At 35.3% G+C, this 16,692-nt stretch overlaps 1 protein-coding gene across 5 annotated transcripts in view; it reads right to left on the bottom strand.

Moving 5' to 3' along the window:
* The window catches only part of LOC309490540 (interferon-induced very large GTPase 1-like), a 137,417-nt gene that overhangs the window by 34,890 nt on the left and 85,835 nt on the right, over positions 1-16,692 (bottom strand). The window contains exon 1 of one of the 5 annotated variants that reach the window (XM_082159770.1): positions 3,561-3,627. The exons of 2 other annotated variants lie outside the window; for them this stretch is intronic. The gene's annotated coding sequence lies outside the window, so the exon portion shown is untranslated. Of the gene's footprint in view, positions 1-3,560; positions 3,628-16,692 lie in introns of those variants that run through there. 2 more of the 5 variants (XM_082159767.1, XM_082159771.1) reach the window with 2 other exon arrangements.

Below are 16,692 nucleotides of genomic sequence, written 5' to 3'. Positions count from 1 at the left end.
TATTGAATATATATAATTGTTTTGTGCATTTTGACCTGCATGCTTTATTGGTAATTATGATATTGGTATAGGTGAAGTGTTTTTTTTTATTATTATTTTTTTTATTATTAATATTATTATTATTAATATATTTTGTGTGTTATTTGATTCAGCTGTGTATTGTGTTGGATATGCTCTTTGTAAAAAAAAAAAAAAATATATATATATATATATATATATATATATATATATATATATAGTCTCTTTAGGTCTCCTTACACAGAGTGACCTGAGGGTTGTTCCACAAAACAAGATTAGAATACAAGCCAAGCTTATTTTGGTTAGTCAGACTTATTGTCGGTTGATTCTGTTTCATAAAGCAAACTTAAAATAGTTCGAACTTCGAACTCAGTTACTCTGGCAACATATGCTGGGAAACTAGCCTGGTCCAGGGCAGGCTAACTGTCAGGCTAAGCCTCAGTTGTTACACAGATCCTCTAACATGACCAATAGGAACAATGACTGACACTCTGTCATACCATTATATATATATTATCCAGGTTTTATTTTTGTTTTGTGCCCAAGATTTTATTAGATAGTTTTAAAGATTTATGAATACATTTCTCTCTGGTTTTATTTGGCAGCTATTTTTATGGTTATTATAAGAACTTTAGAACATTACAATCTAAAATAAAATTAAAAAAAAGCTTATTAAAGCAGAAGTTAAAATCACAAAGTTTTAAATAAATAATTACGAAAGCACAGACTACATTTTAAAGGGATACTCCACTTTAAAATGAAAATTCTGTCATCATACTCACCCTCATGTTGTTTCAATCCTTTATGAACTTCTTTCTTCTGCTGAACAGAAAGGAAGATATTTAGAAGAATATCAGTAACCAGACAGTTTCTGGTCTCATTGACTTCCATAGTATATATTTTTTCCTACTATGGAAGTCAATGAGACCTGAAACTGTCTGGTTACTGATATTCTTATAAATATTTTCCTTTCTGTTCAGCAGAAGAAAGAAATTCATACAGGTTTGAAACAACATGAGGGTGAGTATATGATGACAGAATTTTCATTTTAAAGTGGAGTATCCCTTTAATTGGTAAGATGAATCTGAGCTTATAGCCTAATTGGCTATATTAGCCTACACTTGATTTACATTACAATAGTCCCTTTACAGTTATTTCTATCATAAAAAATACATTTGTAGGCTTAAAATTCTAAATAAGGCACATCTAATGTCCAACAACAAATATTTTTGCATGCATGTGTATGAGATAGAGATATATATATATATATACACACACATTTAACTTATACAAATATTTTAATAGTTAATGTAGGCTAATATGTATTCCTTTATTTTATGGAATATTCTTTAATTTTAGAGTAGCACATATCTTTTCAAAATGTATACTTTTACTCTTAATTTCACATTATCCTCTCCATAATGTACTGTATAAACTAAATCTAACCAAACATTCTTGCTTTCTCCAAAAAAACAAAACCAAAAAAAACCCCAAACAATTATTGCTTTAAAAGCTGTAATTCTCCACATTGTAAATAAGCATAAGTCATCTTTGTTAAGTAGCTTAGGTCCTAAACCCAAAACTATATTTTGTGTCTTTATTATATTTGGTTTCTTAAATTCTTACCTGAATTACTTCTGTTCAATTTTTTTTAAGTAGCCTATAAAATATATGAGTGTAATGAGCCGTAAGTTCACTGCAACTTATCCTAAAGATCAATTATTATAATTAGAAGATATTTCTGGTGTTATAAAATATCGCATAGCCTATTAATTTTCCAAGCAAAATGTATATATACATTTTGCTTGGAAAATTAATAGGCTATGCAATATTTTATAACACCAGAAATATCTTCTAATTATAATAATAATATAATAATAATATATATATTGGTCAGAATTATTGCGTTCCTATTTGGCGCGCATGCGCGCAGCAGCGCTCGTTCAATGTGAAGTTTAGCAGCAAAATGGAAATATTTTCACGACTTTCTAAGATTTACAGATGGAGAATATTCCTATGAAATGTAAGTTTTGCAAACACCATGTCTCAAAACAGCACAAAATATATGCTGTTTGATGGTGGATCGATTTGATAATGATCGACCTCTAGGGCTGCTTAAGAAACGCGTGCACACGCATCTAGACTAGATAAACCTGGATCAAATTAGTGGGATTGCGTGAACTTGAATGACCTTTTATGAAACCGCTTTAGCCCCAACTTATTTGTTAGGTTTATTCAAGTCGGGTTTTGGAGTTTAATCCCCGCTTTTCTTAGCATCTTTTATGGAACAACCCTCAGGTGTTTGTAATCGACTAATTAACTAATGAACCTGAGCTGTTGTCTGTTACACACACCCTGACGAGGGAATACAGCCGCAACGCGTAGGTGGATCTTTCACCAATTTGAATGTTTAAGCCATGAATATAATAAAGACTTTTTAACTTTTTTCAACTTACTTCGAGTGCCTTGGAGTTCCTATGTTCTTAGAGCTTAATTATCCCAAACAACCAAAGAGCACCGAGATTTTATACCCTGAGCAGCACTTAGTATGGCATTCTTTGCTAGTAAGTAAGTAAGTAAGTTTTATTTATATAGCACCTTTCACAGGTATAAGGCCACAAAGTGCTTCACAACAAAACATTTATATCATAAAATACACACAATAAAAGCAGAGACAGAACATGATCATATCAACCCACAAGCAGCTAATTAAAAGCCTGAACAAATAGATGAGTCTTTAGTCTGCATTTGAAGGCATCAACAGCTATGATGCTATGATGAATCTCACACTGTATTTTGGATTTAAAGCTTCCTTAAATGACAATTTTGGTATTTTACACTTAAAGCCCTGTTTTCAGATCGTTTCTGATGAAATAGAACGGTAAAGATTGAAATTTGGACACATGCTGCTAGCCCGAGAATTTTTGGTTTGCTACTGTGTGATAACTTTAGCAAATTTCAATCTTAACCAGCCCGATCTCACGGGAAAACGTACAAATTCTACAAAGTGGCTTATTCGTACGAATTCATACGACCTGACTCGTACGAATTAGCCCACTTTTTATCATTCGTACGAATTCGTACGAATTGGTCGTGAGATAGCGTTGTCTTAACCGTTCTATTTCATCAGAAACGATCTGAAAACAGGGCTTTTGTGTAAAACACCGAACTTGTCCTTTAATGATTTGGTAAATTTCTATTTGCAAACCATTTTACTTCTATAATGTGATGTAGCCCTATGTGAAATTTACAACCAGAAATTGTCTTAATCACGAAAAAAAAGTTGTGTAATAAACACAACCACAAAAATAATTTCTTAAACGACAAATATAACTTAACCACCAGGGATAAATCAGTAGCCTACCTATCAAACAGTTTGAACTAAACGGGTAACGAAGATAGTTTTAAAACAGACCGCTATTCTTGCACTTGCATGAATTATCATTACGAGATTAACCAATTCTTGGTTTTCACAATAACAAATAGGCTAACACTATAGGCAAATAAAGACGGTGATTCAGCAAATATCGATTATTACTTACAACTTATCCACTCATCAAGTGGAGGAAAACCGCTCCATTTGAAAGTCGCAACTCCAGATCTTCTTTTGACGGGGCGGGAACTATAACCCAATTTATAGGCCCTACCCTAAAAAAGTGAGTGACTCACCAGACTAAACCATTGAGGCAAGTCTATTTTGCGTTTATACCCTGTTAGTTTAAGCGCTTTAATAATAGCCTAATTACGTTTGCTTACAATTGAATTTTCTCCTAACTAACCTAAGGTTTTACGCCTTTAATTTGTGCAAAAAAGCAACCACAACACATTTTCAGTGGTTTGATCCTAACACTTAAAATGAAACTTAAACGAGAAGGACTATGTGGCATCTCTTGGTAAATCACGAATAGGACTGTGCAACGGGAACTACAAAAACCTTTTTATTTTTGTGGGAGGGAGGAGACTAGCCAGTAATCAGTTTCAGGTGCAGGTGGCTAAGTCATATGATCAAGCCCAGCTAACACAAATACGTGACTGTTACGTAACTGCAACGTAATCTGGTGACCAAACTTTCGTCGTGGCGCAACCGGAAAAGTGAAATTCCTGGATCCGTTGCCACGACGTAACTTTAGGTGTGTTCGACATCGGCTGCGGCTGGATGTAACCGATCGGCGAGAGTAGCCGGCGCCGCGTGCAGGCGGGGAGGAGCTGCAAACGGAGACGTGAAGCCAGACATGGCTTGTTTGAGATGCGCCTTGCCTCGCCTGAAATGTATGCGAGAGTAGGCGGCTGCAGTGAGGGGAGGAGTGAAAAAAGCGCAGGCAAGCCGGACAGTTCTGGGCTTGTTCGACTTCATGCAGCTCTGCGCAGAACGATCGGCGGCTGACTTGAAGCAGTGCATGCCGGTTAGAAATTTTGTCCGACTTGATACAGCGCCGACGCCACGTGACTGTGACGTATGGCATCAAAGTACCGCGAGAGCGTTTCGAGAGTAGCCGGAGAACTCAGCCAGCGCAGCTTCTCAAGAGCGGCTGCACTGACATTGGGAGGCGGTACGAAGATGGCGGGTTGAGCAGTCGTGTTTTCTGAAGCTCGTCATAGTGGTTCCCAAAAGTAGTCTTGATGTGATTAATTCCAACTGTCTTGTTGCGCGATGACTTCTCAAAAACTGATTAAACCTGCCAAACTAAAATTAGACCCCAAGGGGAAAGATTTGTCGCCGATTGGTGATAAGAAAGGTGAGGCCAGAGAAATGGAGCACGACTACGCCATGGAGGTCTCTGTTAACAGTAAGAGAGAACGTGGAGAGGGCTCTCTCCCTGCAACCCCAAGTAAAAATCCGGCGGAAAAAAGGGTTAAACCAACAGCTGATAAAGAGAAGGCGGAAATCTCCAATGAAACCATTCTGGAGGCAATTTTGAAACTGGAAAAGAGAGTGGAGGAGAAGCTGGCGGATTTAAGCGAGCAATCCAAGCAAAGCAGCGCCATGATTGCAAGCTTAACGAAAGCGATTCAATTCAACACAGAAGAGGTGAACGAGTGCAAGAAAAGAGTCAAGGACTTGGAGATACAAAATGAGCTTCTTCGCAAAGATAACTCTGATCTCAAGGAGAGGGTGAGAGAACAGGAAAGATATAGAATGAGATGGTGTCTGCGCATCAAAGGCATTGAAGAAAAAAAAGACGAAGATATCAGATCACATGTCATTCAGATTCTCAACAAGTTTGCACCTGAGATGGAGGCAAAAATGGAAGAGGCGGTGGACATTGTCCATAGGCTGGGTAGAAAGATGGACAATAAAAACCGAAATGTCATCGTGCTGTTCACTCAAAGGCGGGTGAAGGATGAAATCTGGCGTCGAAGCAAAAATTCTCCTATTTGCAAGGCTGAAGGTGTTCGTTTCGCGGAGATGCTTCCTCGAGAGGATTTGGAAGACAGACGAAAGTTGTGGCCTCAAATTGATCAAGCGAGGAGGGCAGGAAAACTTGCTTTTTTTCGCGGTCCATATGGCTTCATTGAAGGACGACGGATCGACGTTGGCGGGTGAACTGATAATGTAAGTCAGATAGTTGGAAACTTTTCAATGGGACACTATTAGAGCTCTATTTTGAAGTCGCGGTTCATATAGTGACTGAGCTCTAACAAGTTGTGGTTATTTGATTTGTGGTTATAGTTCTCCTTTTTTTATTTTTTTTTATTTTTTTTTTATTTTAGCGTATGATTAAGGACAAAGTTATTTTTGGTTCTTTGAACGTTAGGGGCTTAAAAGACAGTGTGAAGAGAAAAGCTATTTTTCTATTTTGTAAAGGGCAGAATGCTCATTGTATGTTTCTTCAAGAGACTCATTCTTCAGACTCCGATGCATCTTTCTGGTCTAATCAGTGGGGAGAGAAGATTTTTTTCAGCCATGGTTCTAATCGTTCGGGAGGAGTGGCAATATGCTTCAACAAATGTCCGGGAGAAGTCATCGTTCATAAAGAGGATGGAACTGGTCACTGGTTGATGGTGGTACTAAAAATTGATGGTATTTTTTTTATTCTAATTAATATTTATGGCTTTAACAATGCAGCTCAAAACCAGAAATTAATAGAAGATATTTCTAACTTGATCTTAGAAACTAAAACAAGGTACCCATCTGATAATGTTTTAGTAGGTGGGGATTGGAATATGGTTCCTGACGAGTGGATCGATAGATGGCCTCCCAGACTTAACAAGGGACGGATTAATGTTAATGTTGATTTTTTGAGGACAGAAAATTATTTGAGTGATGTGTGGCGATATTTAAATCCTGAGGTTGAATGTTTTTCATGGTTTAAACCAAATGGGGAAAGCAAATCTAGAATTGATTATTGGATGGTCAGTGACAATATTCTAAAATATGTTTCAAAGTCTTCAATTTCTAAAGCTCCGTTAACGGATCATTGTTTTATTGATCTCGTTTTAGAACCTTCAACTAAGCAAACTAAAAACAAAGGTTATTGGAAGTTTAATGCCTTTCTCTTACAAAATGAAGAATTTTGCAATAAAATTAGGGAACTAATTAGAGATATAGAGATAAATAATTCTTTTGTTGGTAATATAAGTAAATGGGAATATCTAAAATTTAAAATTCGAGAATTTTCCATTGTTTTTTCTAAGAAACTAATAAAAGAAAAAAGGGAATATGAAAGGAATTTAATTTGTGAAATAAGTCAGTGTTGTAACAAACCTCTTTTAAATAATTATGATAAGGATAAGGTTATGGAGCTTCAAAGTAAACTAGATAATTTGTATCTTGAGAGGGCACAGGGTGCATATATAAGATCGCGCGCCAAGTGGATTGAGGAAGGTGAAAAGAACTCTTCATATTTCAGCAATTTAGAAAAAAATAGACAGCAAAGGAACGCTGTTAGTTGTTTAATGATTCAAGGTGAGGAATGTAAAGATTCTAAACTAATTGAAAAAGAAGTGTTTCAGTTTTATTCTAAATTATACTCCTCAGATTTCTCCTCTTATGAGTCAGATCTTTTTTTTGCTCAAATTCAGATCAATATTCCTTGTATTGAGGACTCTTTCAAAGTTTTGTGTGATTCAGATCTTAAAATAGAAGAATTGGATTCAGTTGTTGAGAGGATGCCCTTAAATAAATCCCCAGGGACAGACGGGCTCACTAATAATTTTTTAAAATTTTTTTGGGGAGATTTGAGAAATTTATTATTCAGTGCCCTAAAAGAAGGAATTGGAAAAAAAGAGTTGATTGAAAGTATGAAGCAAGGTTTAATTACATTGATCCCAAAAGCTGGTAAAGATAAAAGAGTATTAGACAATTTGAGGCCTATCACTTTGCTTAACATCGATTATAAAATTTTCTCTGGGGCTATCGCTGCTAGGCTAAAAAAGGGTATTGCTTCAATAATTAGTGAGACACAATCTGGGTTTTTGGGGGGTAGATCAATTCATAATAATATTAGATTGGTTTTAGACTTACTCGATTATAGTGAAATTGTTCAAGAAAGTGGGTTTCTTATTTTTTTAGATTTTTACAAAGCATTTGATGCTGTTGAGCATCCCTTTATTTTGAAAACTTTGCAGCATTTTGGTTTTGGAGTAAAATTTATAAACTTAATTGAAATGTTATATAATGGAATCAATAGCTCTGTAGCTCTAGGGCATGGAACCTGCTCAAGATTTCCAATTAAAAGGGGGATTCGTCAGGGTTGTGGTAGCTCTCCATTATTATTTATAATGGTTGCAGAGTTATTATCTATAGTGATTAAAAATAATGGTATTAAAGGTTTAACAGTATTGGATAGAGAAATAACTATAAGTCAGTTTGCTGACGACACAACATTGTTTCTAAAAGATGAACATCAAATTCCATTAGCTTTACATTCTATTGACCAGTTTTCTAAAGCCTCGGGACTACATTTAAACCTAAACAAATGTGTAATGTTAACATTGCATGAGTGTCCTTTGCTGTCATTATTTAATATACAAATTAAAAAGGAAGTGAAATATTTGGGGATCACTATTTCTAAAGATAAAGATGTTATGGAGAATAAAAATGTGTTGAATAACATAGATAAATGTAAGTCCATTCTTAATAGATGGCTGCAGAGGGATCTTAGCATCTTTGGAAGAGTTCTTTTGTCTAAAATGGATAGTTTGTCCAGACTCATCTATCCAGCCTTCTCCTTGCCCATATCGTCACGAATGATTAAATTAATAAATAAGGTGAATTTTAAATTTATTTGGAGGAATAGATGTCAGTATATAAGAAAGGATGACATGATTAAAAATTACGAAGATGGTGGTGTGAATGCGATTGATTTTGACATTATGAATGGTGTTTTGAAATTAAAATGGCTAAAATCCTTTATTCAAAATAGCCACTCCTTTTGGTTTATTGTTCCTACTGCTATCTTTAACAAATTGGGGGGAATACAATTTTTATTAGGTTGTGACTTTGAGTGTACCTCGTTACCAGTTAAACTTTCAGACTTCCATCAGCAAGTGCTGCTCTATTGGAAATTACTGTTCAAACATAACTTCACGCCTCACAACTCTCCAGTTTGGAATAGTAGATATATAAAGTTTGGCAGAAAAGCTGTATTTATTGAGGAATGGAAATCTAAAGGGATTTGGGCTATTGCCCATTTCTTGGATGAGAATGGAAATTTGTTACTGCATAGAGAGTTTTGTGAGAAATACCAATTACAGTGTAACGTAAATGTTTTTAATAGAATGATCAGAGCAATACCAATCCCTTTAAGATTAATGGTTAAAGAAGACATGTTGTACTCCAAAATCTCCCCAGAAATGAGACCGCTCTTCTTAGAAGGCCTTGATTTCTGTGATAAAAAATGCACAAATAGAATCATCAGAAGTTTTATTTTACAGGCGTATTACCCAAACCCAATTAGACGCGATTATGTGCTTAGAGATTTTGATTTGGTTGAAAAAAAAAAAATTAGGTTAAATTATTTATCTTTTCCCCTTCCTCCTAAAGTTAAGGAAGTGAACTTCAAAATTTTAAACGAGATTTATCCTACTAATGAATTTTTAAGATTGAAATTTAATTTTGAGGTGAATAATTGTGTTTTTTGTGAAACAAATATTGAAAATTTAGAGCATGTCTTCTTTTTGTGTGATATGGTGCAGCCCTTTTGGAGAGAGGTCCAGATCTGGTTAAGATTTAGGAGGGTCGAAATCCCACCCCTCACGGTGAAATTGATTAGGTTTGGTGTTTGTATGAGTAACAAAGAGTGTGATTTAATGATTAATTTTCTTTTATGTTTCGCAAAATTTTTCATTCACAAATGTAGATGGTTTAAATCCAAACCCAACTTTAATCAATGGCTGAATGAGATTAAACTCTTGTGTAAATCATTAAAATTTGTTAAAAATCAGAAAGCCCGTAAATTGTTATTTCTTTTGAATAAGTTTAAATTAATTTAAAGCCCCTTTTTATTCTTATTTAAAAATTTTCATGTATATTATTTTTTGTTTATTGTAAGTTTTTTTAGTTTTTTTTTTTTTTTTTTTTTTTTTTTTTTTTTTTTTTTTCGTTCTTGTAATATGCTCAACCTAAGGTGAAATAACTGCTGTTGTATTCAGTGAATGGTAATGTACCTTGTTTGTTTGTGTTAAAGCTTAATAAAAAAAAAAAAAAAAAAAAAAAAAAAAAATAAAAAAAAAAAAAAAAAAAAGAGCGGCTGCACTGGGCTGCAGGAGGGCTGATGACGACACAGCTGTTCCACGATTGGCCGGATTCACCGCATGACAACGATCACGTGTGTTTCGTGTTTATTCGAACACCTTTAGTTCCTCTAATGCTCTCAAATCAGTTTATTATAACAGTGAACACTCTTTTCATGTCGTTGTCATGTTATATTGTGTCATGTTTATCAAATTAAAACTGCTTAAAAAACGTAGACTCCACTTCATTGATAGTTGCTTATGTTGAACTTTATTCTTGTTCAAACAGACGCTGTATGAAGCAGTACATAAAGTATTGAATGAACATGTCTCATGAAATGAAACATCTGTGTATTATTTGGCAAATATTGCATTTATTTCACTGCAGCTGTGGTAAAGTATGCAAACACCACGTGAGCGGTCACTACGGGAACCAGAAAGTGTCCGACTTCACGTCTCCGTTTGCAGCTCCTCCCCGCCTGCACGCGGCTACTCTCGCCGATCGGTTACATCCAGCCGCAGCCGATGTCGAACACACCTTCTCTCTTCTCGTAGTGGATCTGACACCTGTGAGATCAAAGATGGATAACGCGGGATTCACGCTCGTGCACAGTGTTGCTAATAAACTGGATGTTATTCAAGTTCTGTTGCTTTTATATGAAAATAAATAAAATGAACAAGACACCCAAAGTACTTGTTATTTAATTCCATTCCAAATACATGTTTATCAATATTTTTTTTCTTTTTCTTTTTCTTTTTTCAATAATAAAGGGTTAATACAGACATATGTGTTTTTATTTTAATTTTTTTTTATTAAAATTAAATTGCATAACCCAAAGAGATCGCACTGTCAGATAGTTTGGGAATATTCACACATAACATATAGGCCTACACATAAAACCTGATATTAGAGTTTTAAAATCAAACATTTTAAAAGAGAACAATACATCACAGTTGTTTAAACCAATGAACAAGTGCAAGGCAAGTGCTGTGTCGTCAGCAAGTCGTTTCCCATCATGCTTTTGATCAGCGCAGTCAGTGGAGAGCAACTGCGCTCGACTGCAGAAACCGACACGTCTGCCTTGCGCTCGCGAGAGATTTTTGACATACGTCAGCATGACATCAGAGCAAGGCACTTGGACACATTTCTAACCGGCATGCATCTCGCGCTGATCACCGGTGATCGGATCTGCGCAGATTTTGCTCATCTCAACCAAGCCTTTAACGTTGTCAGTAAGTAACGGCGACGTCGTGGAAACGTTGTGGATCGACGGTCGTGTGTTGGTAACCAGTTGGTCATTTTAGTTTTTAATAATATGGGCGGACATGCAGTGGTCTAATTTAACTTGTCCTCATTGGCCAAAAACTATTTTAGAGACTTTTTCAACGACATATGAACAATACAGACTCAAAATTTGGTTAATTCAGTTAATTTACTAAAGAACAAAGCAAAAACAGTTTGCAAACAGGTTATACATTTAAATGAACAAGGTTTTCCCCCAAAAGCTTGAATATCAAACTACTCCTACACGTCTTCATTTTGGTGGTCCTAATAACAGAGCAAGAATAAGAAAAGAAAAATGCAAGAAAAAAGAACAGTTGAGTGTTTTCCCATTTAACATTTAAATACACAAAGCAATTAGCACTGAAAGATAGAATCTGTATAAGCAGACAGTTTTGTTTAAAAATCGCTCATATATTTTTCTAAACATTGTCACAAAGTTATGTTGTGGCAAGTGCATTATTTCCTTTTAAAATAATTTGATAACTTCATGACATGTATCACTATATTCTATAAAACCTTAGTTTGAAAGAAAAAAATGTGTACATTTAATAATACATATTATTTTGTTTTTCTTCTTCTGAAGTCGTGATTACAATGTCCTTTTTTTTTTTAACTAGGAAACTAGGCCTATTTATGATTATTCCTGAAGGCAGCATTAAACCCCCAAAATGTCAGGTGGTGGTGCAACTGTCCGAACAAATGAACAGATTAAGAAAACAATTTTAAATTGTGTCTTAATAATAAAAAAATTAAAACTATGCCATCATTTTAGGTTTGAAGCCTTTTATAGGCACAATATGTATTTTTTATCAATATGTATCTATGTTATATATTTTTTAAAGTTGTGTATTTACATTATCCCGACAGTTCCAATTAACTTCTAAATCCAGAGAAATTAATATTTTAATTCGAAGACACGGACCGTGGCTGCGTTCGAAACCGCATACTCAATGAGTAGGTACTTAATTTCAATAAGTACTTACTTAACGAGCGCTAAAAGAGTAGGTACTTTATAGCCAGATCTCGTTGAGTATGAATGCGAACCGGACATCTGCCATGTTGACGTTATCATGTGACCTATGACGCGTTATCACACGCGTAACAACTTAAAAGATTTGAACGACACGTTTAATTCATCTATCTGTAAATGTCTTGATATTGATTAAACTTGCTCATTTTGTGGTCTTTTTGAAGAAACTGCTGCCCATTTATGTTGTGACTACATTTAGGGTTGATTTAAGTTCTTATTAACCCTACTAATGTGACCTACCGTTTTATCCTTAACGATATTATTTATTTTTATTACAAAATCCCAAAATTGTCATCTCTTGAATATGTTGTTAATTTCTTTATTTTATATCCAAACATTTTCAGCCACAAGCAAAAATGGCTTACTGCTTTATGTTTTCCTCTTTTTCTTGATGAATTTAACTCTCGTTTCATCCCTCAGGCCTATAAATAACAAAAAATGAATTTTTTAAGTGTATTATAACTAATTATTTAAGAAAATATATATTACGATATTCAACCTTGTAGGTTCTTTTTTCCTGTGTATAAAATCTCATATTATGTATGCAAACCCATGATTGATATATGTGTGTATATATATATATAGGCCTATATATATATATATATATATATATATATATATATATATATATATATATATATACACCTCATAACATCAGTAACTCAACAGCCCTATACCTAAAACGGTTTTCTCCAGCGTTTGTAATGTCTGCACAAAGGGCAGCTGTGCGAAGATTCGCCTTTGGAGAAAACTGTTGATTTTATACTCGAAAAATGTAAGTATCATTAATGTTAAAAATTTATATTACCCCAGAATGAATTGCATTGCTATCCCACCCCAAAACATACAATAATAACAACGATAAATGCTGACCAATACTTAATTATATTAATTTTTACTGAAAATAATTCTATAAAACAAACAAAATGTAATGTATGTCATATGACATAGCTATGCATGAATACACTCTAGATGTGTATATAGTGAACATGTCTACATTTTCATTCAAACAATAAATAAAGCATTAATTAAATGTTTATATTTTATTTACTGACAACAATGAGAAATATTAATAAATTAGTCAAAGAATGAATCAAAGTCACCATCACACAATAAACAAATGCATATACAAGTCAACACATGAAACAAAGCTTTATTCAAACTACAATCATGTATGTAGGCTACAGGCGCTGAACCCCACATCCTTCTGCCGTCTCAACACAGCGGTTCCCATTCTGCAGCTTTATTCTGATGAATCAGCTGACCACCAGAGGTGAGCCGTTAGTTCGTGCCTGAGGTTGTTGCGTGCTGTGTTGTGCTTCACAATCTGAGGCAATAAGAGCAGGTGGAGTGATGGAGGGACTCATCCATGGCACCATCTCCAGGATTCAGCTCTGTGCTCTTCATCCTCAGTGCTCACACCAGCCTGCTGACATTGCAGAACCTACAAAAATGCACAAACATAACACAAAAAACTGTCATTTTAACCGCACAATGTCATTTGATTTCAGTATTATTTAGAAGACAAAAACGTGTTTTTTTTCCACAAATGCCGCCATCATCTTCCCTTGTAGGTCCTGCTCCACCACAAAAGCTATGCAGCAAATGCACAGAAATCAAGAATCAGAAAAGTGCTGTAATAGCTCTGTTTCAAATTACAATAATTAAAATAAACTACAACTTAATATTTAAATAGTTGTTGTTATTCATGTCTTTGATGGCCTTTGATGGCAGCATTCTGCTTCATGAGCCACTCTCCACTGGATAAACACACACCTGTTCATCTGACCCTGTAACATTCAGACAAGATTCACATTACCTCTGTGATTTATGAGCAACACTACATTTACATGTTGAGGTTGTTTTAACTTTTTATCCAACATAAATGTTCCTCAATTTATCAACAGTAATGGACAAATAAAATAAATAACTTATGTTTAGTTACTTTATAGATTTGTTCTAGCACACATTCATCACTCAGATGTCTATTTCATGTTGTGATGTGCTCTTCTGCAATACTTACTGAAGATTTTCCTGTCAGATGTAAATAGACATTTAAAATAAGCGTCTTTAAGATGTATATGGTTTATGTAAATCCACTTTAGAGACGTAACTTACGTGTCCTTACTGGAGCTCCCCTTTTAGCTAACGTTACATAATAAAACGTGTTTTTACAGCAAAATCACAACTATACTACACTGTGTAACGTCTTTACACCTTCAACAATTCAACAGTTTACTCTACAGTAGTTCAACACATGCAATTTTAACACAAGGAACCGTGTTTACTCACATTTGAAAGCACCCGCGTCGCTGATCTCCGCGATGTTTGATAATGACGTATCCTCTCGCGTGGCCTCCTGGGATAGAAGAGTATCCACGGATCAGCACTCAAAAATCTGTGTGGAAGCAGTAAGCCATCCGGGAACTTCTCGCCTACTCTTTTATGAATACTGATGTTTCGAACGTACTGCTTCCTTCACGTACTGTTTTCGCCTACTATATAGTAGGAAAGTAGGCATATTCGAACGCACTTAAGTCCGAATCTCGCGATAATTAATACGTCACCCAGGTAATTCTCGCCTACTCTTTTGGATTCGTACATACTTTTTCGCTCGCCTACTCTTTTTCCCATACTAAATAGTAGGGAAGTATGCGGTTTCGAACGCAGCCCGTGTCTTTCTTTCCGTTTTGTCGCCGTCAATGCCGTCATATCCGTGTTGTCTCTGGTTTCCGCTCGTGCTGCCATGGCAACCAGAGCTATGAACCAGAGCCCTCTGATAGTAACCAAACTGACGCGGACAACTGTGTAGTTCGCAATGTCTATTTGCACGCTGTTGTTGTTTCGTTCAAACATTATGGACCATGGCAAGCAGACTTTGGATAAAAAAGGAGAACTAAACCGAGAATCAATATCAGCGCGGTGTTTTCGAGATGTCGAGAGCTCCCATGGACACTATATTAAACGAGAGCTCCACGTCCGAGACTTCGACAACTCCTACATGTACTTTATTAAACAGGTGAGCACATTTACATAAAACTAATCAAGGTTATATAGTTCAACAATGATAAAATGTTAGAATATGATCTGTATGTTATTCTAATGTTGATCTAGCTAGCTTACTGCTAGTCTCATACAGACAAACTAACGTTAACACATAGGCATTTCAACACATTCAAATGCAGTTTAGAGTGATAGTGTAATGTAAGACCAAGTGAAACAGTGCTGCGTTACCTCTCAAGTTTAATTTGTCTAATAAACTGACCTGTGAGTAGTAATTCTGCGTGTAGTTCGGTAGAATGAAATGTCCATATTCCTTTTATATCCGCGGGACTCGCATCGCGTTTGGAGCTGATAGCTGTCTCTTAGCAATCCCGAACTGCTTCATATCACAGTCATGATAAAAGCATCGATGTATTCAGTCATCCATATACATTATTAGATCGGTCGGCTTGACGTTGACGACAAAATCCATAATTCATAGCAAATGTTGCGTCATCAATCTACGCCTTTGTTATTGTAAATAGGTTAGCGACCCCTAGTGGAGAAAAAATCCCATATTGTGCCTTTATATAATTGTGTTTTATAAATATCAGTAGTTTTAAAGCTGTTGAGATAATTGAGAAACTTTTGTCCGGCAATTTGTATATTCTCAAATGTTATTATGAATTTACAAGGTAATAACAGTAAACATGATAATGCATCATTCAGAGGAGCCTAACTGATCTCTTTGGCAGAGTGAAAAAGTTTGTAGAGCTCTCTCAAATACTGATAGAAACTGCTAATTTCAGTTGGTGGTACACTTTCCATGTCAGGTGGTACAACTACAATTCATAATATTTTTGTTGTACCACCTGACATAATTTAAATTAGTTTAAACACTTTAAAATATCATTTAACATCTGAAAATTGTTTAAACACATTGTCTTCAAGGGTGTTGATGTTATTAGAAGTCTTCCCAAGTGAGGCTGGATCCGAACTGGAGCTGCTGTAATCTCTAGTAAAATATGCTGAGCATCCTGAGATAGAAACAAGGAGACAACAGGAGAAAGATTAGCATGGCTACTGTTCATATTATTTCAGGCAAAAGACGGTCATGTGTCTAGACCTAGCATAATGGTTGTCAGGGGCGCAACTACCCAGTTTTACAGGGGTAGGCTATGCAGCAACAATTTTGGAACCAAAAAAAAACAAAACAAAAAAACAATAACTGTGCCATGTAATGAGTGAGGAACGAGTGATAGTTAATAGATGAAATAAGTACAAAATTGTCATTTATTAATAAAATTGAACTACACTTCACAGTGATGAATCCACTACTAAGTGGCCCTCTGTCCCTTACGGGGTAAGAACATTTTGTGCTTTTTAATGTTGAATTCATCAATCTGGTGCACTTTGAGAGTTCAAAATTAAAAGCTCCAACCCATATTCAGTGTGCAAATTAAAGAAAGAAAGATTCAAAGTAACCTTTTTTAGTAACTGTGTCTGTCTACATTACACTACTACATAATAATAGTTACAATATTAATCCCATGATAGTAATAGCCATATAGTGTAAAACAAATGCACTGAAAAATAAAGGAAACTTTCATAAAGTTTTGTACTAATTTCTATACTTTACATTAAAAATGTGATTGGGCCAGCCCAGTGTCAATCAAGAAAAGAACCAATGGGCCGCTGATCT

This window comes from Leuciscus leuciscus, assembly GCF_965113295.1.
Source record: "Leuciscus leuciscus genome assembly, chromosome: 2".
NCBI classification, from domain to species: Eukaryota; Metazoa; Chordata; class Actinopteri; order Cypriniformes; family Leuciscidae; genus Leuciscus; species Leuciscus leuciscus.
Note: the sequence above shows the minus strand (reverse complement) of the source record. Positions and strands in the feature narration are given on the sequence as shown.